This window comes from Microtus ochrogaster, chromosome 19, assembly GCF_000317375.1.
Source record: "Microtus ochrogaster isolate Prairie Vole_2 chromosome 19, MicOch1.0, whole genome shotgun sequence".
In the NCBI taxonomy this organism is placed as follows: Eukaryota; Metazoa; Chordata; class Mammalia; order Rodentia; family Cricetidae; genus Microtus; species Microtus ochrogaster.
In genome coordinates, this window is record NC_022021.1 from 51566448 (window position 1) to 51591958 (window position 25511).

Below are 25511 nucleotides of genomic sequence, written 5' to 3' on the forward strand. Positions count from 1 at the left end.
TCTAAATTTTGCTCGAGCAGACAAAAAAAAAAAAAAAAAGGCAAAGATATGCAGTAAAGGAGTTCCAGACGGAAAAAAAAAAATCCTCTAAACAGGTTCCAGTGTGGTTTACAATGTGTGTAGGCTTAAGAAGAAAATGGATATATAGAAACAGATTAAAAATAATAAAGTCTTAAGCCGGGCGATGGTGGCGCACGCCTTTAATCCCAGCACTCGGGAGGCAGAGGCAGGCGGATCTCTGGGAGTTCAAGGCCAGCCTGGTCTACAAGAGCTAGTTCCGGGACAGGCCCCAAAGAAAGCTACAGAGAAACCCTGTCTCGAAAAACAAAACAAAAACAAAAAAGAAAAGCAATAGGAACTGGAGAGATGACCCAGCAGTGCACTAGCTGCTCTTACAGAGGACTTGGGTCTGGTTACCAGTACCCCACGTGGCAGCTCACAATGCGAGTAACTCCAGTCCCAGAGCATCTAAAATCCTCTTCTGCCTCTGAGGACACATGCACACACATGATGTACACAAAGTCACATGTAGAAATAGGAGCGGCGGTCTGCGTCCCGGCACCCGGCCGCCCGCACGGCTAACTTTACCCGAAATAATTACATGGACACCGCATTCTTTCAATCACTGCTTGGCTCTTTAGCTCCAGCCCTTTTCTTGGCTAACTCTCGCACCTGGACTAGCCCATTTCTAATCATCTGTGTGTAGCACCCCAAGGTGCACTTACCGGGAAGATTCTAGCCTACGTCCATCCTGGGTCGGAGCTTCATCGCGTGTGCCTCAGAGAGCAGAGCTCTCACCTCTGCCCGCAAGAGAGGAGCATCTTGTGTCTCTCTGAGGCGTCTGCCCCTGAGAGGAGAGCTGTCGAGTCTGACCTCACTTCCTCTTCCTCCCAGCATTCTGCTCTGTTTACTCCTCCCTCCTGTTTTAACCTATCAGGGCAAGCAGCTTCTTTATTTAATTAACCAATGACCTTCCTCCATCAGTCACACACACACACACACACACACACACACACACACACACCCTTGACACATGAAAGTGTGTGTGCACTCCTGCATGCAAATGTGAGATGGGGTTGTTCTCTCCTCCAACCATGTGTGCTTTATTCGGCTTGGGAGCAAGCATTCTTGTGTCCCGAGCCACCGGCCTGGCACCCTTTTTTGTTTTGCTTTGTTTTGTTTTGCTGTTTTGAGACAGGATCTCATTTATCTCAGGCTGGCTTTGAACTCTCTATGTAATAATTTAAAAAAAAATGGCCTTGGCTGTTTAAGCCTTCTACCTCCACCTCCCTGGAGCTGAGATTAAAGAAGTGCACAGCGCATCTTGTTTACATAATGTTATGGATGGAATCTTAATCCATTTCTTTAATCTCAAGTTAAGTCTTTACATTTAAAGTGGATTTCATATGGTCACCACTTACTTGATATTTCTCTCGTTTATTCTGAAAGCAGTCTTTCTCTCCTTTGTACATTGCTCAAGGACAGAGTGACATACTGTGAGGCATGCTGTCTATGGGTGGCCTTCCTTGCAGCCTTCTCTATATTTGGCTTTGCTCCCCTGCCCTCCCTGCTGTGCCCAGAAGAAGGGCAGCACCATATCTCAAATGGTCAGACTTAGGCTCTTCTCTTAATCATGTAAGAACCACTTCCTGCCATCCCAGACTTTGCTCAAGGTCTCTTTTGTTAAATAACCATACTTCAGCATAGCCTGCTGCTCGTGGGCTGGTGTGGGGGTTCTGCGACCACATGCTGGGTCTGGAGGCCTCTGGGGTTCCATCAACCTGCTCCCTCAGCTTACTCATCACTGATCCCTCTTACAGCTCTCCCATGATGAGAAGAAGAACATGAGCGCTTCGCTCCTTCCCTGCTGCTCTGCTCTGTGGGCCCTGGGTTTCAGATATGGGTCATTTTCCTTCTCCCTGAAGAGCCTGTATGCTTCACAAGTGTGGGCCCGCTGGTAGGAAGCTTCCTATTCCACTCTGTTGAAGACTTGTCTTTCTCTTCCTGTAAACCACAGCTGTGCTGCACACCGGGCTCTGGGCTGGGCCATTTGCTGTTATCTCTTTCACCTTGTCTGACTCTTCTCACTGGCACAGCTTCTTGGCTTCTGACAGAAGTGTGACATAACTCACCCCATCCCTAGAAGGTGAGGTTTGTCTCCTACTCCTCACCCTGTCCTCTTCCCACATCTTTTCCTGTCCCCCCAATTCTCTCATCCTCCAACTTTATCCTCTTCTCTCTCTCCTTCCACCATCCTGTGAGGATTTCTCTCTGTCTTCAGTTTTGTGGTTTGACCATGATATGCCTCTATATGGAGCTTGGGTTTTGTTGCTGTTTATTTTCTATTTATCTATTTTTGATTTTTAAATGAGTATTTTGCCTGTGCGTATGTAAATATACTGTGTGTGTTACTGGTGCCCATGGAGGCCAGAAGAGGGCACTGGAGCTGCCAGTGTGGGTTCCAGAAACTGAACCCTAGTCCTCGTCAACAGTAACAAGTGCTCTTAAATGCTGAGCCGTTGCTGCAGCCCCTGTTGTGTGTTTTGCTTTTGTTTGGTATTTATCCTGCTTTGTAGTTTGATGGGGGGTTTTGTTTGTTTGTTCATTTTGTTTCATTTTGATACTTGGAGATTGAAAGAATATAGGCCTTTTAGCATGCTAGGTATCCTAACGACTTTTCTCCACTGTTGTAACAAAGCTACCTTAAGAAAGAAGGTTTATTCCTACTTAGAGTTTGAGGAGACAGTTCATTAGGAGTCTGAGGCAGACGACCACAAAGCATCCACAGCCAGGAAACAAAGATGGGTGCCAGTGTTCAGCTCGCCATCTTTTGATTCAGTCTGAAACCCCAATCCATGGGATGATGTCCACAGTTATATAGGATAAGTCTTGGCACCTCAGTTAAACTGGTCTAAAAATCCCCTCACTGATATGCCTGGATGAGCATTTCAATGCTGGCTTTGACTGCCCCCAAGACGGCAATAAAAATTACCCTTCACACCCCCACCCTTGTCCACGTAAGTTCATAATCATCTCACAAAACAACACGCACCAAATCAATCTCAACAGTCCCCACTATCTTTCAGTTTCAAAGTTTTTCAAAGGTCCATGTGCAGGGTTTCTCTTAAAACTCAGGCATTCTCTTTACTTTGAACACCTGTAGATAAAGCAAGTTACATGCTCCTGACATACAGTGGTACACAGCAAACATTCCTATTCCAAAAGGGAGAATGGAGGTACAGCAAGGAAAGATTGGACCACAGCAAAAACAAAACCCAACCAGGCAGATACAAAACCCTGCACCTCCATGTCAGGCATCTAGAAATCACGACATCATGTGAGCCTGGCTAGCTTGATTAGCCCTACTCTTCCAGCTGTGCCATTTACAGCACTCAGGCCTCTGTCTCAGGCAACGGCATCCCATGGCTGTGGCGTTTCCAACATCCACAGGTTCCCCATTGCAACACAGATGTCCTCACCACAGCTTCAAGCACTAGATTCTCAGTGCCTCTTTGCCCAGACTTTTTCATCACACAATTTCTGTCCTAAGCAGCTCTCCAGAACCTTGACTCAAGACTCTGACTCCTCAATCCTGTTTTTTTTTGTGCCTACAAAATCACTACAATGTTGATGACACTTTCAAGTTTTGAGGCAAGCTCAAGAGAGCCTGCATACCCTGGACCACGATTATTTCAGCCTCTGTGTGCTCACTTGCCCAGGCAGTTGCTTTGGAGAACCCCCTCTAACATAGTCTCAGTTCAGACACCCTGTCGAATAAGTTTGTGTTTTGACAAGTAGATCTTTTGTCATCCAGGACCTCTCACCCTTGGGACATCTTTTCTGTTGTCCCAGGGTAGAGCGTGTTCTCTCTCCTCCGTTGTCTCTGATGTCTGCTACAATTCTAGACTGCCAATCCTACCTTGTGAGCCTCCAAGGTCAACTCTTTCCCAGTCCTTTCCTCGTGAATCACAAGTTTTCATAGCTTTCTGCAGCACCTTTTTACTCTTTCTCACTGTGGACCTACAGTGTTCCTCGTCGTCAGATCTCACTGAGCACATCAGTGCATTCCTCCCATATTCAACCTCATTCAGGTTCTCAGGGCTCGGGTACCATGAAGCCAGGTTCTTCACCAGAGTGTCACAGAAATGACCTCGAGCCCACGTCCTGATGCTGTCTTTGTTCCCTTCTGAACCATCATGAATCCAGGCCCCCACTTGATGTTTCTATCAACATTCTAGTCTTCCAGACTCCCACTGCAATGTTCTGTTAAGCTGTACTTAGATAGAAGGGCTTACCCAACATCCCAAACCCTTCTGTATGCCTCCCTCAAATCAGCTCCAGAGTCTGCAAACCCCACAGTCAGACTTATTACATCAACAGCCCCACTTCTTGGTACTGTTTTTTTTTTTTTTTTGGTTTAGTTGCTGTTTTTCATTGTGGTGACAGTAATATCTGACAAAAGGAACAAGGACAGACAAGTTTATTCTGGGTTACAGTTGGGGGACACAGGCCACCAAGGTAGAGGAATCTCAGCAGCTGGTCACATGCCATCCACAGTCAGGAAGCAGAGAGACAGAGAGAGAGAGAGAGATGCTGGAACACAGCCGGCTTTCTTATTTTTATTCTATCTGAGACTCCAAACCATGGATGGTGACCCACGTTTAGGGTGAATCTTCCCCCTAAATTAGAACTATCTGGAAAATATTTTACAAGAACACCCAACATTTTGATTTTTATTTTTGTTTTTTTTCTTTTCTTAGATAAGGTTAAATTCACTCAAATTGACAATAAAGAAGTTGGAAGCCATGTATTTTATAAAAAGGGGAAGGGAAGCTTTAGTGTCATTCCTCAGGCACTGTCAAACTTTTCAAATTCTTTAAACATTCATTATTGTGTGTGTGTGTGTGTGTGTGTGTGTGTGTGTATGCTTGTGGGTGCATGCGTGTCATGCGGGTCAGAGACTCAGATGAAGCTTGCACAGCAAGCGTTTGCCAGCTGAACCATGTTGTCACCTCTTTTATTTAAGGTTTAACACAGAATCTTTCTCTGACCTGGAGTTCACCAAGCAGGCCAGACTGGTTAGCCAGGGAGCCCCTGGGATCCTCCTTTTCCTTCTCCACCTCTTCAACACCACAATGACAAATGTGTGCTATGCTGGCTTTTAATGCATGTTCTGCAGGTCAAACTCAAGTCCCAGATTTGTAAAGTAAGCGTGTAAGTGAGCCACATGCTCAGCCCTCTAAAAGGCTTCTTAGTTCCCGAGTACATATTCAATAGTTGGAACCAAAACCAAAATACTGGGTTTATAGTTACGATAGAGGATGCTGTGAGGAGGAAGAGGAGGGAGGAGGTATGGAGGGCCAGAGAGGGAGGCTGCACGGGGAAGCGAGCAGCTCTGCTTTTCCTTAGCATTCCCTTACAAGGACGGCGCTCCCCCTGAGGCTCCGTTTGAAGGAATGGTTTCAGCTGAGACCCTCTGTTTCCAGTCCTCCTGTAAGTTAAGACACAGGCTTTCCAATCTTGCTGTAAGTTAAGCTGACAGAGCTCCCCACGTCTCGCTCTAAGGCACAATTAAGCGTCAGCAGGACCCCCTCTGAGAGTTCACCGAAAACCCACAACTAGACTGGGATGGAGCCTGCCATGTCTTATTGAGTATAATTATCCCAACAGCTGATCCACTGCTGGCACATCTGCCTTTTCCCTCTGAGGAAGCTGGAGATGGCGTCCACCCACCGAGGCCCTCGCTGCTTTCAGCTGGGTGCATGTCTGTCTGCATCACAAGGATGGCTCTGCACTTACATAATAGAAACCATAGCTGCCCAAGCTCCAGTCCCATTGCCCTAAAGCCATAACAAACTGTTTATGTATTTCTTCCTCACTGCAGCCTGTGCGCTAAGCACACAATTAGAGACCATTCCCCACCATAGATCAAAAGTTTAATGATAACCTGATTGGCAGGCCCATCCTCAGAAATAGCACCTGGGTCGGGGAGGGCTCAGGAACTCCAGGCACAGGTGGATGGGGTGGTGGGGATGTTTGCCACTTCTGTCCAGAGCATCAGGCACAGTGGTGGAGGGGTGATGGGCTACCATCTCATGTCTGGCCAGTGGGGCTGAGGCTTCGGGCTGACCATGTGTGGAAGATACTAGGCTTCCTTTCTTGGGACTCTTTCAGATGTGCAACAGCTGGCTTTGGGTATGGGGCTTTCTGCTCCATCATTGAGCAGGCCAAACCCTATCTTCCCTCTACCTTAAGCAAGATGCAGGCAGCCTCAGGATTGCCTGTGGACACTGGAGGATAGAGACTTTTCTGGAGGGACATACAACAAGGGAAGGGGCTATCTTTCTTTGCAGCTCTGCAAAGAGCATTGAGGAAAGCAGGCTAATTCTTTACATCAAGGGACATACAACATTATTTTTAATGATACTTTGTGCAATGGCCTCCAAGCACAGGGTTTTGACTCCTCTCTCCCTGAGCTTATGTCATGTGTATATTTATTTTAAAATAATATCACTGAGACTGGAGAGTGGGTTCAGCAGCTAAGAACAGTGTCTCTTCTTGCAGAAGACTAAGGTTCTGGCACTACTTGCATCTGGTGAACATACAAATGAGCAGGCAAACCCTCGCGCACACACATAAATAAAAAAATAAAAACACTGATATATTTATTGATGTCACAGGGGAAACGTATAAATTTGTGTCTTAAGGTGCGGATGTCTTAATGCTTTCACTTTCTTTAACGACACTGATAATAACTGTAAGTTAAAATATTAAACATAAAGGATGAGGAAAACCACAACGAAGTGGTTAGATTTCATGCAGCTGACCTCAGTGATCCGGAAAGGACAGGAGCCCCGAGAGGCACACAGCACACGGGCGGTTTCATCCTTGTAGGCTCTGTTCATTTCTGCATCTGTTCGACTTTCAACCTGGGAGAGCCATGTGAGCAGGTGGAAAATGTGAAGGCATGTCATGTATGTCCCGTGGGCTGATACCTTGGGGGACATGCTACTGTGACTTGGGTCTGGGGGAGACTAACAGAGAAATATGCGCTTGGTTTGTCTGAGATGTTTGACACAGTAACGACAGTCTCTTTGTTGAGTGCTGATTTTGTTGCTGACCAGAGTTAGTGAGAGCATTTTTGATTATATTACCCCATTTATGTCTCTAGTGCTCCGTGATGTGGCACTAGTGAATTCCCTGAGTTGCAAAGGTCAAGATGACCTTAATATGAAGCTCACTTATGGCTGGGAGCTGCTTAAGTACAACAAAATATTGTCTGTGCTAACCATGGCTTCATTCTGCATGAGGTATTGGAACCAAAAGAGGTAGGGGAGATAACTGTAACCCTCAAGGGAGTCCCCACTCTGTATGTCACCTCCGGTATGCCTCGGATCATCCCCACTGATCCAGTCTCCCAGGAAGCCATGGGAAAAAGCAACAGACACAGGCCTAGACATCTCTGTCCAAAGGCCCCTGGTCACACAGCATCCAGTCAAGGAACAGAGACAGATGAATACTCACATTTATTCCTTTCTCCACTTCTATGGTCCAGGTATCAGCAGGGAATGGCATCACCCACAGTAGATGGATACTACCACATCAGTTATGGTAACCAAGATAATCCTCCACAGGTGTACCTGGAGACCCATCTGCCAGGAGGTTCAAGATTCTACAAGGTTGGCAACTAACACAAACTTTTACTCCCTCTGTGCACAAACACATGGGTCTTGCCAACATGTTTTTCTTGCTTCCAGTTACTCTTCTCCACCGACAGGAGCAACTAAACTGTAGCCACTGACCTAAGGGGTGGGGGGAGCCATGGCCCAAGGAGGTTCCTAGGAGAACATACCCTTGTTCTGTGACTATTGACTAGGGACCATCTTTCCATGGAAATGCCTGGTCTCTGCTGTCTGCTCAGGAACCAAACAGGGCAGTGTCTCTATGGTGAGTGGAGGCTTCATTTATCAAACCTGCTGAGGGTAGGACTTCTCCAAAGTCATGGGTCTGTGCAGTGACCCAAGCCAGGAGAGATTTTTTTCGATCCGTGACTCATATATTAGAGGAGTCAGAAGGGCCAGGGTTTGGGTTGATCATAAAGCAGGACAGGGAAGCACACCAGTGAGATTTGGGACAACAACTTAGGGCAGAGCTCCTGGAAGAAGAGGGAGCATGCAAATGCCCCAGGGTGGAGTGTGCAGCAGAGCAGCTGCTGGGGTTCAAAGAGAACCAGCAGCTTCATGGACTTTGTGGTCCTGCAGCCCCAGGGCCATTCTAGCAGGGCATGAGGTCACAGCGAGTGGGGAGGCTTTCCTTCTGAGGGAGTGGACATTCAGTAAGTGCTAGGCAGATGTCGATGGGAATGCCTGGGCATCCTTCGTCATTTTTTTTCACAGGCCTTATGTTACGTGGACAGCAGCTGCATAGGGAAAGAAGGAGGTGAGCCAAGGAATAAGGGGTCCCTAAGCCAAGTTTGGAGAATATTCCAGCTTGGGCAGACATTGGTAGAGGAAGTAGCATTAAGAACAGCGTAGATATTGGTGACAAGATTCACTGTGGGCACAGTCATCTGAGGATGGAGAGAGAAGAGTGTCATCCTGCTACTGAGATGTGATTGGGCCAGGACTAGAGAGGTAGAGATGCTTGCAGCCAGGCTGAATGTAGTTTTGTCTCCTGTTTCTAGAAAGGATCATCAGACCAGTGGATGTACCCACTGCTGAGTACCGGTGTAAACTAGAGAAAGGTGCAGGGCTTTAAGCCGTAGCTGGGTGGGGAATCCCCAACACTGCTACAGCCTAGCAAACCAAACAACAGAATCAAAGCCAGCTGCTGAGCTCTTAGGAGGCTGAGCTCCATGTACCAGACATGGGGCTACTCCCCCACAAAGGCAGTCTTCTTGCTTACCTGTGTTAGCTAGCATGGAGGCCCATAGGCTCCTTGGAAGCTTTCTTTGTGCTCTGTGGCGGTAGAAATTTGGAGTCCCTACTCAGGTTTGGGGCAATCCCACAGTTTATGAATGTAGAACGGGGCTGATGAATATATTGCTCATCAGATCAACGCAAAGTAAAATCTCCTCTAGTGACAAACGTGAGTCCCAGGAAGGTGGCGTGGCTTCCCTCCGTACTCCCCAAGTTGTACCTGTCATAAGGATCTGGTAAGATGAGTTAGGAAGGAAAAGGAGAGACGTACGTCCCTTGTCCTAGGCTGCAAAAGTGAGAGATATGGCTCTACACTGTGTCATTGTTAATAATGAGACACAGTTTACAGTTTGATTTGTGCGTGTGAGAGAGAGGGGGGAGAAAGGGAGGGAGGGAGAGAGGGAGGAGGAGGGAGGGAGGGAGGGAGACAGAGAGAAAGAGAAAGGAAGAGAGAGAAGCAGAGCTTGGAAGTGGGTCTCACACCGTGCCAGCTGCTGCTGCCACCACTCCCAACCTAGTCAGAGCCCTGGGCCCCCCAGCATCACAGCAAGCTGTTGACATCGCCAGTGTGTGCTACTCGGGGACAGCGAGCTGATGAAGGCTCCCTCTCATCTGAGAGCATGGAAATCAGTGCCCACGGTGAGGACAGCAAATGGCACAGGGAACAGATGGCAGGATGCCGGCTTGGTTCTGTTTCTGGGGCTGTTTACATTCTTAAGTGACTAGTTTTGACGTGTTATACCACTAATGAAGCTTTTCGGTGTGACCTGGAAAACACAGTGCTACAGCTGGGCTGTGCAATTCACTCTGGAGCCCTGGGCCTCAGCCATTAAGGAATCCTGGGCTAGAAGGAAAATGAACAGTGCCAGTAAGGATGGGTCATGAGGGGGGACATCCTGGAATAATCAATCTTAGCTGAGCAGAGGTCCCTAGACCTTCCCCTGGGTCAACACACTTGTCCTCAAACTCTGAGTCCATATTTATGGTGGTGAAAGATAAAAATAAAGAAGCTCAATAAAAACCATGTCCTGATTGACACAGGGCTGAGAGGGCCGCACTCCATGGCAGCGGGTTCTTCTGAACCAACAGGGATCACTCTTAGAATCTGAAATCTGAGCCCTCATGATGCCCAGAAGTCTGCCCAGGTTTCCTGCAAACCCTGGCTTTTCTGCCGCAGAGAGGCATTAGAGGGTCCACTCAGTCCCTTGCAGTCAGAGTGCACAGGTTTGTGAGGGAGAGATTGAATGATACCAGTGAACTGATGTGGGCAGAGGTGGGTGGCCAGCTTAGGATAGCACCAGGCAAGAGTCAGACTCCCTCGCTTCCTCCAGAACCCTTCACACCCTGCAGTATCACTGTGTCAATGAACCCCAGGACCACAGACATGGAGACCCCAGACAACCACAAAAGGACCCTTTGCAGAGAGCTCAATCTTATGGGAACCTGTGCGTGTGTGTGTGTGTGTGTGTGTGTGTGTGTGTGTGTGTGTGTGTGTGTGTGTGTGTATCTACATGTGGGATGAAAGGGAGAAAAGTCTGGGAAACAGCAGAGCGGTGATTGCTTCTGTTATTATAAAACCTTCAGGGATCTGAGTTCAATCCAGCAAGGCTAATAAAGGTGAAAATAATGAATGTAAAACAATAGTAGAAAAATACACCCCCCAAAAAACCTTCTTCATATTTCAGCTGTTTTCATCAGAACCAAGAAGCAGAGAGTTCAGGAGGGACATAACAATAAATTTTAGCTACAGTTGAATGTGAAGAGACATTCTGGACCTGTTCCCTGCTCAGCTGAGAAGTGTATTTGTATGAAGATATCTAGATACCTACAATAATATTACAGATTTGCATTTGATATGAGAACTATCATCATAGTGATAGTAACCTAATCTTGCTGCTTCTAGCAGTTAATTGGAATGGATCTACCTGTTTGTGTCTATAAAGTGTTCATTTTAAAAATCAATGATTTATTTTACAGTCCTAGGTACACCTTATTTTACATTTTATTCTGTGTACTTTTTTTAACTGTATGCCAAGTCGTGTACCTAGCCTTCTGAGAACCCAACGCAAGAGATACAATCTTTTGTTTAAAAAAAGCAAAACATAGTACCATAGAAAGTTCTGTCCAAGGATATAACATGATATAACACGACAGATACATAATACCTCATCATGTGTGTGGAACTCTGTGAACTTGAGCTTACTTCTAGCAGTTCAGAACTCAAGAAAGAAAAAAAAATAGTATGTACTCACTCAAAAGTGAATATTAGTAGTAAAATTTATAGGATAACCAACCTAAAAACCACAGCCCCAGAGAGGCTAGATGACAAGGAGGGCTCACAGTCGGATGCATAGATTTCCCTGGGAAAGGGACATAGAAAAGGTCTCCTAGATAAATTGGGAACAGGACAGGGGGGATGGAGGGATGGGAACTTGAGGGAGTGGGTTGAACAGGCTGGGTGTGGGAGGCAGATTGGAGGCAGGATAGATGGGGGAGAGTGAAGACAAAGACATCTTGATTGGGGGGCATTTGGGATTAGGGAGAAACCTAGCACCAGAGAAACCTCCAGGAATCCACAAGACTCTGCACTCTTTCTGAACTTGAATGGCCCTCTTTTGATGTGGGATGACTACCTGAGTGATCTTTGGATGCTCAAGCAGTCAGGGAAGTCTGGAATGTTGTAACTGGCTCTCCCAATCATCCCCATCAGTTCCCCTGTGCCAACCATTTACTAACTTGCCCTTCATCTACCTTCATGGTTGAAAATTCGTGCTCAGTTCTGGGAAGTCAGGGCCCTATTGGTCCTGCTAGAAAGCTTAGAGAAACCAAAAGTATCTCAAGTTCTTCCCACTACACCCAAAGAGATGGGCATTCTCCCTCTTCACGCTCCAACTTTACCAATGGGAAATGCGGGAGGAGCCAGAGTGAATGGTTCTCCCCAGAGGGGAGGCCAGGAAGCTGACTTCTACACCTGGGCCCTTCTCTCCCTGCACATGTGAAGTGACTCTGCCTATGGGGAGGTCAGACAGGCTTTGTCTGAGGCTGTGGGGCTATCATCAATTCTTCCCTTGAGAGAGGCAAGGGGATCTCATTACAGACAACAGGAAGAGGACCTCCATTCCTGTTCATGATTTAAATCCTCTTCCCCACAAGTGATTTATATAATGAGAAGATTCAAGCCCTTCCTTTTTGGAGAAGATACAGGCTTTTATCAGTGTGTTGGATAATGTTTTTTATACACACACAAGCAGACTTAGAACGATTGCCAAAAAATTCTGGCCACCTGTTTATGAATGCAAGACCGAGTATTGCTGAGTGGCAGGACACTTCCAGACATAGAGACCCAGGCAGAGTAAACCTTCCCATCTACCTGACCCAGTCTGGATTTGAACACCAATGGAGATAAGGTGACATTGGACACTTCATCAAACATTATCAGGAGGATTATAAGAGACAGTCAGAAAGCCTCCCAACTCATCCAAAGTAAGTCAGGTTACTCAAGGGTCTGTTAGCTTTCTTATAGACACTGGGGCAGCCCACTCTGTCTTGACAGAACCCTCTGGACCCCTTACCTCCAGGAAGACAGCAGTCTGAGGAGCAACAATCCAAATTGCCAACCTTACATAGACAACCTCCCAGAGCATAGACCCAAGACCAGGTACTCATTCTTTTCCGGTTATACCAGACTGCTCGTACCCATTGAGTGGAAGGGACTTACTTCAAAACCTCAAAGCCACCGAGTCTTTCAGAGAGAACTAGATTAGTCTAATTCTGGACTCAGGCCAAGCCCCAACCAATATTCTGGTCAGCTGTCCTCTACCCAAGGAGCACCTCTTACATGAGGACCTGGCCACAAAAAAAAAAGGGAGAGCTACCCTCAGGCAGGGAGTAAAATCAAGGTACCCTGATATTTGGATTAAGGAGACTCCATCAGATTTAGCAGCACACCGACTGCCTCTCATCATTCAGTCATTAAGTTCTGCAACACCAGTAAGTGTTAAACAAAATGCTTAGCAAGGGATTGCCAAATACATAGACCAATTAAGGGAAGCATAAATTCTGTCCTCTGCCACTCCCCATGTAACACTACCTTGCTCCCTATCCTACATCCTGATACTCAAGACTTCCAACTTGTATGGGATTTAAGGAAGGACAACAAAAGGGTAGAAACCATCCCCTCCATACCACCAAACCCTTCCATCCCTCAGCTTGTTGTTCCCTCAAAAAGAAACCTGCTGGCCTCAGTCAGCCAACTCATATTTACCTTTGAATAGACTGACCCAGAGGGCGGGTGTACTGACCAGCTAATATGAACTTGGTTGCTACAAGGGTTTAAAATCTCACCAACAATGCTTGATGAAGCCCTGAGTATAGATCAGTTGGAATTTAGACCTCTAACGGTGGCCTCCCTTAACTGTGACAGCATTACCAGGCCCCGAAACAGAGATTATGGAGACTGGTCATCGTCTTTGTGCAAAGTCCCTGAATCCTGAAAGAGAGGGCTGGCATTCTCATGGCCTTTGGAAGACACTAGAGTGAAGTAAACTGTTCGTTGGGTGGTTAAGATTAGTAAACATGGAGGAGGGAGATGAAGGAAAGCAGTGGTCTGGAGTGTGCTCTAAGGAGAGAGCCCCCACCTTACAACTCTCTCTCTCTCTCTCTCTCTCTCTCTCTCTCTCTCTCTCTCTCTCTCTCTCTCTCTCTCTGTCTCCTACACACACACCATCATCTTACTCACTCTTTGCTTTCTGTTTTCCACCTTTTTCTTTTTCTCTTCCCTTCTTGTGCAGGAGGGTGAAATCCAGAGCCTCATGTGTCCTAGGCAAGTGCTCTACCAGAGAACTAACATCCAGGCCTCCTCTGTCTTTTCATTTTGGGTCACAGACTCACTAAATTGTCCAAGGAGTCCTTGAACTGGCAATCCTCCTGCCTCTGGTTTTTGAGGAGCAGAGGGGACAGGCCTGGCCACAGCCCCAGCTTGTTATTCCTTTTGCTGAGATTCTTGAAAGTCACTGAAAACATCTAGGGCTGTGGCGAAGCAATCATGGTGACCTACTTGAGTGCAGTTGTGGGGAGAGCTGGGCCTGCATTTGGGGAGACATCCCCAACTTGGCATCCTGCTTCCTAGAAACTGTCATCTCAAGAACAGTCACTGTTCTTTGTGCTGTAACAGTGTTTCACTCTCAGAGGTTGAGGTGTGAAGGCTGGGTTGCCCAGTCCTTGCCTAGAACAGCAACATGGGATTCTCAGATGCCCAGGGAGGTGCAGGCCCCATCCTGAGCAGGGTTCTCCCTCCATTGTGCACCTCTGTTCCAGGGGCCATAGGTTCTCCTCTCATGGGATCTCCATTCTGAAGATCACAGAAGCAGCAGAACCCTTCTCTCACCATGGCCTGTGCCTCTGCACCCGGGTCCTGTGAGACCCCCAAAGCCTTTTCTGAGGCCATGTTCTGAGAAAAATCAGTTCAGCCTCAAGGCTGCCAAGAAGAGAAGCCCAGAAAATTCAAGATGGCAAGACCTAAGGACCAATAAAGGGAAGATGAAGTGTTATGTCCAACATAGCAGACCAAAAGACTAGTTTATAAAAATAAAAAAGATAAAATACAAACCTCCCACAGCAGAGACCTGCCTGACAGGACTTCTAGTTGCCATTATTGGGATGGACACAAAGATATCCAACAGGGAGAATCTCTTCATTGGAAGACAAACTGGAAGATGAAAGACGGACAAGACAGCTGTTACAGTGGGGACATCCTATTCATGGGTACAGATGACAACCTCTGAGGTGTTGAGAAGACAGGACAACAGATTCTCAGAAAGGCTACAGGGTTCAGCCAGGTTCTGCAGCTTCCTTCCTCATGCTGTGGCTGCCGCCTGTCTGTGTGAGTAGCCACGCTGGCCCCACGTAGAGCCAGCATAGCCGGGTCTGGCACACATATGATGCTGGAGTCTTGCTGAGAAGACAGGGGGAAGAGAGAGTAATGGAGGCAAGTGTGCAACCCACTGAGAGTCAGCAGATGCTGTTGGCGGCCACTCCACCCAGGCCTGGCTATGCTTTCTGGGTGCTTGCCGCAGGACAAGAGCCACAGCCCCGACCGAGGTGTGAGGAAGATGCCCAGAGCACCACAGCATTTTAAGTGGGAAGAATGCAAGGAAATGGGAGACAGAATGACAAGAAGGGCCCAGCCCTTGGAGGACAGCACACTACCATACTGATTAGCAAACTTGTTGTCAACTCAGGGTGATTGGTGCTGGCGCGGTCTGCCTCTTTGTGCTAGCCCTCCCGTCTAGCAAATGCCCTCTCATCATGGCTCCGCTGGCAGCCCGCAGAACAATGGATGGATGGATTCCACGCATGCTTTGCTGCCAGATGTTACAGCCCCGGCAACACCTGGAGGAGCTGCAGGGTGGAGAACAGGTGACCTTCAGGTGGGAGCTGAGGCACCTGCCTCCTGAGCGAGATGCTGTGTCCTCCACCGTGTCCTTGCTCTGTCCACGGCACCTGCTTACAGAGCAGCCAGTGTCCCCTGCAGCATGGCCTCTGCGGACCCATTTCTGTTAGGGACACTGAGGGAGGCTAAGATCAGCATGTACAACATGAAAGCTGAACTCAGACTCCACCGTAACTTCCCAAGCACAAGTTTCTGTAACATAGGAGAGCGGCAGTGTCCATTACTGGGTAATTTTCACCAAACCTCTAAAGTAGGTTTCTTTGTCCCAGCAGAGCTCATGAGCCAGCTGTTTGCCCAACATCACACCGTGAATAATCTATCCTAGCCAGATCTGTATGCCACCCAGTTCCCCAAGAGCGGCCCTGTTTCAGAGCCTCCTTGGGGATGTCATGGGAGACACTAATCTGGCTGGTGAAATATCACATGGGTCCAATAATGACCTCAGTTTAAGATCATATAGTGACATGAATGTTCCCCACATCAATGTGGACATGGTTTCAGTGTGACAGAGGTACTGAGAGCCTCGTATGCTCAAGTCTCTTACGTTAAATGACATAGCATTTTCCAGTAACCTATACATGCCCTTCCATATACATTAAACCATCTGGATTACCTATAACAAGTATCCTGAAAAACCTGTATAAAGGGCTGCCATATAGCCTTGCTTAGGGGACAATCACTTGTCTCAGAGTCCCAGGTGAGGATCCAGGGGCAGGATGACCCCATGGAGGCTGGAGAGGCGGGAAGTGTATGGGATGGTGACCCCCAGCAGGGTGTGGGAAGGCTGCCACAGTCCCTCATTCGCTTCGACTAGGAGGCATGTGACAAATTCAAGGTTGATTTACTCCCGCCTTGCAGATAAAGCCTGCAGCAGACAGGACCTACTGTGTCCTGGGGAAACTCATGGTGGCCCCCTCTGCTCACACTTAAAAGGTTTGGCTTCTCCCTGTGTGTGTCACTTGTCACTCAGCAAGTCATCCCTGCAGCAAGGGGGCGGAGTCAATTGTGTTTTGGGTTTTGAAACAATTGAAGATAGATGAGAGACGGATGAACACCTTCTTCGGGGTGACCCTGAGAAATACATAGAATGGGAGGGGTGTTTATACAGTTCAGAGAATCTTTAATGCAGAGCCCCCACAGATACACCTTCCTAGCTGACCATGGGGTGGACTGCAGCAGGTCTGTGGTAATACCAGGGCTGAGGGGGAACTGGGCTTGTATTCTAAACCCTGTTGCCAGAAGGTTCCATCTACAAGACAACAGGAGCCTCCTAGTACCTAGTACCCTCACTCTACAAGGTAGGTGAGTGTCCCGCATCACATCCAATCATTGGGGATTGCTTAGCTTGTTTTACGTTGCTGTCATAAAGTGACTTGGCACAAATAAGTGAGAAGGGGTTTATTTGGCTCACAGTTAGAGGAGAGACAGTCTATCAAGGGAGGAAGTCACAGAAACAGGAGTTTTGGGGAACTGGTCACAAAACATCTGCAATTGAAAAAAAAAGAACATAGAGTAAGGGTGCTCGCCTTGTTTGGTTTGTTTATTTGCTTGCTTGTTTTTTTTCCTTTTATGTGGTACAGGACCCCAACCCTGGGAAACGGTATCACCCACAGCGGCCAAGCCTTCGAAACTCTCACAGACATGCCCAGAGTCCCATCTTCCAAGTGATCTTAGAGCCTCTCAAACTGGCATTGTTAACCACCATGGGAACCCATGCTCAAGGACTGGGGAGACTCATTACAAGACGGGTGGGTGGCATGCTGTTGACATTTTCATTAGCCAAATGGCAAGGAGAAAAATGCCATCCAATGCATGGAGACTCCATGCCACATGTAAACATTAAGTGCTGGTAGCTTCAGGAACCAGCTATGGGTCATAGGACAGACGGGAGAGGCGAAGATAGATGTGACATCAGGGTTACCTAACTGGGTGTGAAGATTTGATGATTTGATGAGGTTCCATGTTGAAATGGGCCATCACTCATGATCCATCATGTGGGCTCACATCTAGAGGGCAGAGGACAGAGCAAAGGAGACTATCTACCTCTGAGAAAGGAATCAAACCTCCTGCTCGTCTTTCATATGCATCTGAGGTCCAGGCTCCATCATCAAGGGTGATTAGTAGGTTGATCAGGAGTGGATTGAGCTACCCAAGCAAAATAGTACAGCTCAGGGGAAGAGGCAGTTCAAAGCTAAGTAGTGGAGGGTCCTGTCAGGTTCTCAGAATCTGCTTCAGGTTTCCCAAAAGCAGCCAGTGCCTCCCAAAGCTGGGATAGCTGACAGTGTCTGTGGCTCCCAGACCCACAGTGCACGGAGGCTCACACAGGCTCAAGTATGACTTCACTGGCTATGCAGAATTTAGTAGACCATTGTGAGCCACAAACACAGCTCCCTCCACTGCACAGCAAGCAAACTATGGTACGGGTTTCCTTGATAGACTCATAAGACAACACTGGGCCACCTCTCTAAGTCTGTCCCTGAAATGACCAGCAGCTCCCTACACCTGGAGTCCCATGTCACACCCTGCAGCATTAACCACTTTTTGTTCAACAAGTATGTATAGAGCTCACTAGATCTACCTTCTACCACTGCCTGGGGTCTGCAGGAGCTTAGCAGCCAGCTGGCTTCATGGGGTCCCTGGTCTCAGATCTCAGTCACCTGCCTCTGGCCTCTGCTGCTCCAATGACCTTGTCCTTTGGGATTGTTATACCCTCTACACTAAAGCCCAACCAACAAGGTGACCATTTAGAGGTAAGTCCAGGGAAGAGGTAGCTAAGGTTAACGAGGCATAAGGATGGCGGGGGAGGGGAGGGCAAAGAAGAGGAGGATGCCTCAGCACCCTGACTTGAGGAGCATGGTGGCCGACTATAAGACAGGAAAATGAGCTTTGTCAGAAACTAGCCCTTCCCATGCCTTATCCTTGGACTCGGCTTCCTTAACTCCTGATTTTGAAGCTCCCGAGTCTGTGGTGCATTGCCACCACATCACATGCAGTTCAACTAAGGTAAGACTGTCTCCATCCAGTGACTAGACTGGGCTACAGAGCACAGTGTTCCCTGCAGACAGCCAGGGCACCTGGGCAGGCACAGTGGATGCATAGTGGAGAATGTGTGTGTGTGTGTGGGGGGGGGAGCTTTATCACCTGAGGGCTTACCATTCAGGGAAGGACATCAATAGAGCAGTCACTTGCCTAGGAGCCTAAAACAGCTAAATTTGTTGTCAACAATGAACCAATCTGGTTCGGAGAACTTGGGGAGCAAGAAGCTGTTTCCCAGAGAACTTTCTGGAAGTTTCTGCTCTACCCTGGCTTCTCCACAGAAGATGGCATCAATAGCAAGGGGCATCCATAGCATATTCTGTGGGGGGCGTTTTCCATCTGTGACTAGAGATGAAGGCGTCTTGTGTGACAGTTTCTTTAGGGTTCTCACAGGATTTAGACTTCAGGATCCCGGCAGGAACCCTGGGACATGACAGGCTAGAAAGTTGAAGATTTTGGTGATACAACTGACTGTCTGGTCCCTCCCTCCAGGACCGGATCCAACCCTGGTTTCCTATACTGCTCCTTGCTGAGTGCATCTGTGTGGTTTCTTATTTTGGGACCTGCCATGATCATATAGACAGAAGCCCTGTGTCATGGGAGCCTGCCACACAGGGAATTCTGTCACTGTCCTTCCAGTAGGAACGAGGTTCACCTCTGATTCTTGGCGTGGTCCACGATCCATCCAGAAGGCAGGTCTGCTGGCTGCCCGAGGGTGAGCACACGGCACCGTCGACCTTGTGAGGGCAGGAAGACAATGAGAAATGAAGCCTGTGGCTGATTCATGAGTCTCCAAGTAAGCCTGAGCACAATGGTAGCAAATTATGCATAAATAAGCTGGTACTTAGATGTATGATCATTAGTGCCTGAGCTACAGTTCCGCACATAATTTACTACAAAGTTAACTCGTTGAGGCAGTCAGCATGGTCTTCCTGGGCAAGGCCGCCAATAGCCCAAGTGCTTATGCTTGGAGTGGCTCATGTGCTTTGAAATATTTTACATAGCCAAAAGTCCTCAATGCAGCTGGACACACAACTAGGACCACAGGGGGAGAAAAAGTATCAGAGGTATCTCCCTGCTGGGACTGGAGCTCAGTAGAGAGTCTGCATGGTGAGGTAGGTCCTGGTTTCATCACCAGCACTACCCCCAAATTAATCAAATCAACCTCACTTGCTTCTCGGAGAATAAGCAGTCATGAAGTGGTGTTCATGGTTTGGTGGTTAATATGCTGGCACCCTGACCATCGTCTGTCTCCTCTATACATAAAGACCTCCAGGTTTCTGATCTGGAAGGGTATTGTTCCCAGAAACACTGCCCACAGGGACTGCACATGGTGGATCAGACGCTGAATGGCCTGTGCTGCTGAACTCTGGACAATGTATCCCACTACCTAGTGACCAAACTGGGAACACCTCTAAGAAATGTGTTTCCAGAAGATTTTTTGAGCTAGTGTAGCCTCTGCAACTGCTGGTGACACCTGTATTCACTAGCAAGTTTGGAAACCAGACATGCAAGAGAGTCAGACATAGACCTGTCCTCTGCCCCTGCTTCCCACTTTCTCCTAAGCTAAGCCTAATGTGTACACAAAACAAACAAACAAACCCCCCCCCAAAAAAAAACTGCATGAGAGACAAAGCAAAGCTCACCAAGTGAACCAGAACAGGAAGGAAATATGGAAACTACTCTGGAGCCATAACAGTCTCCCTCCCACACTGATCAGTCAGTCCCAAGCTTGGCTTGTCTATGCAGGTATTAGAGGCTGTAATGCTGGTCCAGTGGGTGGACAAGGGCAGTGAGAGACACCTACCCTGCCCTCCTGGGAACCAGGTCTCTGGATGGATGACTGTTGATGGACAGACAGCATGATTTGAACACAGGCTTCATCTTCAGGAAACAGAGAAAGCAGAAGCCACCTTATGAAGTCCTGGAAGAGGAAGAGCCAGCATTGGTGGGGAAAAAGGAAACTCAAGCTCAGAAGAGACCAGTGCTTCTTGAGTTTCTAGACAGGAAAAGTAGCTTAATGGTGTGCAGGAATGGGTAAACAGGCCAGCAACAGGCCTGGTCCAGCAGAAGTCAGTGCTCCTGACCCAGCACCACAGAGGGGGCCTTGTTCCTGCTTCAGGAAGGGGGACAGACCTTAGGAGTTTCCTGTTGAGGTTTATCTTTGCTCATCATTTTTTTGTTGATTCATTCATGACACCCTTCTTTATCTCCTTCAGCCAACATCGTGTTTAACGCCAAGCAATAGATGCTAAGACACAAAGATATCAAAGAGAACCCACATGGATCCAACTCAGACCACATTTATCCAGTCGAATTTTAGTGGATACAGTGTATGATGGACCTTGGGCTAGCTGTAGTATCCACAGTAATGTGCATCAGACTCTGGTTGGACCATAAAGAAATCACAGTTTACAAGCAAATAATTAGGAGCAGAAATAACAGGGGTGTGACAGATGGACAGACAGTGGGAGCTACAGAGTGTGACAGAGAGCAGAGCCGGGAGCGGTCGTCCCCTGATGTGCTGCTGACGGTTGTAGGAAACAGAGTGGCTGAGTGACACTTTCAGGAAACAGTTCCCATCTGAAGGACATAACAGAATAGCTAGACCAGATTTGAGATCCATCAAGGCAATGGGATTCACAGCTCAGCAACATGTTCTAAGTAGGGGAGAAGGGTTGGATTTCATAAAGTCACCCAATAGTGCCTGAAGGGCCAAATCTAGAGGAAGGAGCTGTCCAGCAGCTGCTGCCCTGGTAACTGAGAGCATCTGTGGTTGTGGGGAGCAGGGTGAACTGCAGGATTGTGAGAGGAAAGTGAAGAATTCCCAGCAGGAGACCAAGCAGTCTGGGTGACAATGCTGACTCTCCTGTAAAGAAGGCTCAGAGATGTGGTTTGAGAACAAATTTAAGCTTTACCCAGGGCTGTCTGTAGGCACAGGGTAGCCCCCATGCCTGTCCCCAGACACTCCTGCTTCTCCTGATCAGAGCAGAACCTCTCCTTGCTCTGCCTTGAGAGATGGATCATGTGATGGACAAATGGACCACGTCCTCAGAGAGGACCACAAGAGAGAAAGACAGCTGGGTCAGCACCTCCAGTTCACATGGACCTGGAACAAAATAAGAGCCTTGGGGAACTTTTGAAAGATTTATGGCTGCCTGAGGAGGCCCCTGTGCCAGTGGGCATCGTCAAACAGGGGGTTTTACTCCTGTGGGATTATTCTCTAAGACTGGAGAATAGCAAGCATAAAGTGGTTCACCTACTAACAGTTTACCAACAAGGACCTTTCCTGTATGATACCTTAAATGTGCATGGCATCTGTGCTATAATCTGTGGCCATCATAGAAAATCCAGACTCCCAAGGACAGCACTTGGGACTAGTGAAGAGATGGTGGGGCACCAAGTATGGGTACTTTGTGTTCTGCCAGCTCACTGGCACCTGATCAGAAACTCAGCCCTGAGGACAAGACAAAAAGTGAATTCCCACCCCAGAAATCCTAATTCCATCAATGGTGCAAACTTGATGAGAGAGAGAGAAGTAGGGGAGGGGGAGGGAGGAAGAAAAGTAAGAAAGAAAGAAAGAAAGAAAGAAAGAAAGAAAGAAAGAAAGAAAGAAAGAAAGAAAGAAAGAAAGGAGAGAAGGGCTCTCTGGAAAATCAAGGTGCTGTGCTGTACCTTGATCTGAGAAGCAAGTGGAAGTCCCTCAGGAAAGGAAGCCAGCAGTCACACCTGGCAGTCGGCCCCGTGGCACCAAGCGCCGCACGCTGCTTGCTCCTCCGCCAGCTCGTTAATCACAGCCTGTCACTGTAATTTCAGTGAATGTTTATCTTATTTTCTTTGTGTAATCCAATTACTTTTGTTTTCTTCACCAGGTCGGGGATCTCTTGGTTTCCAGCATTCTGTCACTCAGTCCACTTTAGATGAGGACAATTCAATTCATTATCATTAAGTGCCAACTTTTAATACCACTTTGCGGGGGGAATGAGTGAAAGAAAATCCGCCAGGCACAGCCCTTGCCCAGCATAGGGGGAAGCGAGCTGTTCTGAGCACCTGAGAGGTACTGAGCCACCATCCTCAGGGCCCCTAATGTCATTCTGAGCTGGCAACTCATTAACACCCCATTGCCTAGCAGCTCCCCGCCCCCACGTCTGTCAGGATGATACCGAGAACTGAGTTCTGCCTGCTGCTGAAGGTATAAGAGTTGGGTGGAGCATCCAGGGAGTGGGCCACGCCATGAGTATGTTTGTGCATGTATGCTTGTGTGCCAGTACCCAAGAGCACAGGCTCACATTTGTGTGCATAAACAAGATGTAACACTGTTTCAAAGACACCCCCCCCTTGTAACACGCCTTGTAACACGTGGCAGTTGAAGTCTCAAGGTCACGAGCAAGGGCAAAAGCTGGTCTGCCTTCCTGTTGACACCAGTAAAGGAGGCAGAAGGAGCCTCAGCAGCTGTCCAGTCGGCAGGGGAGCAAGGCAGTTGTAAGCTCATCTCCCATTCATTCCTCAGAAGCAGGTGTGTGCCAAGGGCCAGGGCCATGATTGCACTCTGGAATCTTACTATTGCCACCCACCCCTTGACTGTTGGCCTCAACAACATGCTGAGAGAAGTTTATCTTTACTGGGGTCCTGGTGTAGCTTTCTTTCAATGTTTTCAGGGACCCATGGAGATGGGCGCCTCATTGCTGATGGAGTGGACTCACTACATGGTTGTGAGGGCATCTCTGAGGCCTCTGTGTTTTGAAAAAGTCCCTCAAATGGAGGAAGGAATAGGTAACAACTTGAGGTTGGGACTGGGGAAATGATACAAATGATAATTTTTTTTTCACTCATGTAAAACCAAGTTCAGATGCCCAGTGAACTCTAGGGTCAGTAAGAAAACATGCTTTGGAATAAAGGCAGAGGGAAATTAAGGAACACACTTGACATTGTCCTGTGGCCTTCACATACATATGCACACATACACAAATACTTACAAATACATATCACACACACACACATACACACACACACACACATACACACATGCATGCACATGCACAAGCACACAATCTGAGATCTGGCTAGAAGGACCCTTCAATGCCAAGCAATCTCAGTCCACCCGCAGACTAGCTGAGAATGCAGCTGGCCTTATATGGTTAGCAAAAAGCACACAATCTTGTCTGAAGTTCCAAGGTAATGGCTTGCCTGGGAGAAATCATAAGAGAACCATGAGGCAGCATGGCAGAGGATGACTGGACTCAGGAGAAAATAACCAGAAACAGAAGGCTCATTGAGAAAGGTTGAGCTGGAGAATCAATTGGAATCCAGAGTTTGTAGCAGAAATGAACAAGGCTAAGGGTTTTTATCAATTAAACACTGAATTATAAGATACTACTAATCTATTAGTTGCTCAGAAAGAAGGAACTGCCTTTCAGTATTGGAGTGCCCAGCGGTAGGTATCCTTGGACATGTATGTGATTGGACATAGTCCAGACAGTGAAGGTTAAATACATCTCCATGCTGATGAATCCACACAGTCAACAGCATCCCACTGGCCAGCAGGACTCCTTGGTGCTGTCTGTTGAGCCCTGACTTGACAATGTCTGCCCAAACACCTGTGAGCACCGACACTGTACAGGTAAAACACACAGTGCAAATAGAATCCAAGGTTTCCACTCACTACTTTGCTTCTCTTTATGGAACTAGAAGAAGCCTAGACTCCTCTCAAATCTCTGAATCCCACAAAGATGAAGAAAGCAATGCATTTGAAGCCATTACTAAAGTCCAAGGCACAGGACAGATGCAAGGAAGGGCTACTGAGGCTGCTGGTGTATTTGCTTCAGTTTCAGCACAAAGAGCAAAAGAAGGCTTGGAGCATTGTAGAGAAAAAACATAGAGGAACTTAGACATGGAGCCAGATCTCTACAACCATGCTAATATTAGAATTATGGTTCCATAGATGGAGACAAGGCTGCATTAAAGGGCCGGGTCATGGCCAATCTTGCAATCAGCCCCCAGCTCTCCCTGTGGCTCTGGAGAGGAGAGGTTTAGAGTGTGAGATAGTGACCCCCAGAAGACCACCTCCCCTCAGAACTCTCGGAACTGAGCCTATAGACCCCAGCAAAAGCATCACTTCATTTAACAATGTTGAGTTTTCTCTTTTGGACCTTTGTGAGGTACTAGGTGTACATGGAAATCTTTGCCTTGTTAAAAATACTGCTTAGTTTATGCACCTCTTGCTATTATGGTTTTGTGTAAATAAAACCAAAATTTTCAGTGACATATTGTATTATTATTTAATATCAAAATTTTAGAAAAATACACCATCATATTTCACTTATGTTGCTTTCAGAGCATCTTTATCTTTTAGATAAATTTTCCCCAGAAGCAGTTTATCTGAGTTTTGCTATAAAACAACCTTAATCAGGTACAGCACAAATGAACCAGCTGTTATTTCTACTGTCAATCACAGGCACATGGGAAGCTCTTACCTACCACAGGGGATGCAGTGTTTGTCTTCATCCTATGACAACTCCTTTCTTTCAAACACCCCCTTTCAGCCACCTTCATCATTGGGCTCACTCGCCTGTGGACTCACAGACATGAATTTGGGGATTCCGGTAGCCAGGATGATAAACCAGAACCTGGTTATTGGTGACTTTGTCCTTTCAATACGGCCCTGTTCACAGTCCTGGTTTCACGGTGGCACACTGGGAACCTGCCAAGATGCCCAGTCCTGGACGAGCACTCCTGCTGAACCCGTGTGGTGGGGGCGAGGAGGGGCTACGGTTGGAGCTTCGGAAATGCATCCCTGCTATCCCATGCCGCTAATATCCAAGAAGCAAAGGGTGACACATTCAAGCTCTTTTCCTGCATGACAGAATGCACATTTTTACCTCTTTCTGCCCAAATCGTTTTATCTTTTTCGCTACACAACCAAGTGAACACAGTAAAAGGTGACCATGCTACAGTCTGTATACTCTGCTACATCAGCAAGAAAATCAACCCCTAAACTTTAAATTCAACCAAACTCAAATTCTTTTTTTTTGACAGTTTTGTTATTATTTTATTTTTTTTAATTTATTTATTTATTGAGGATTTCCGCCTCCTCCCCGCCACCGCCC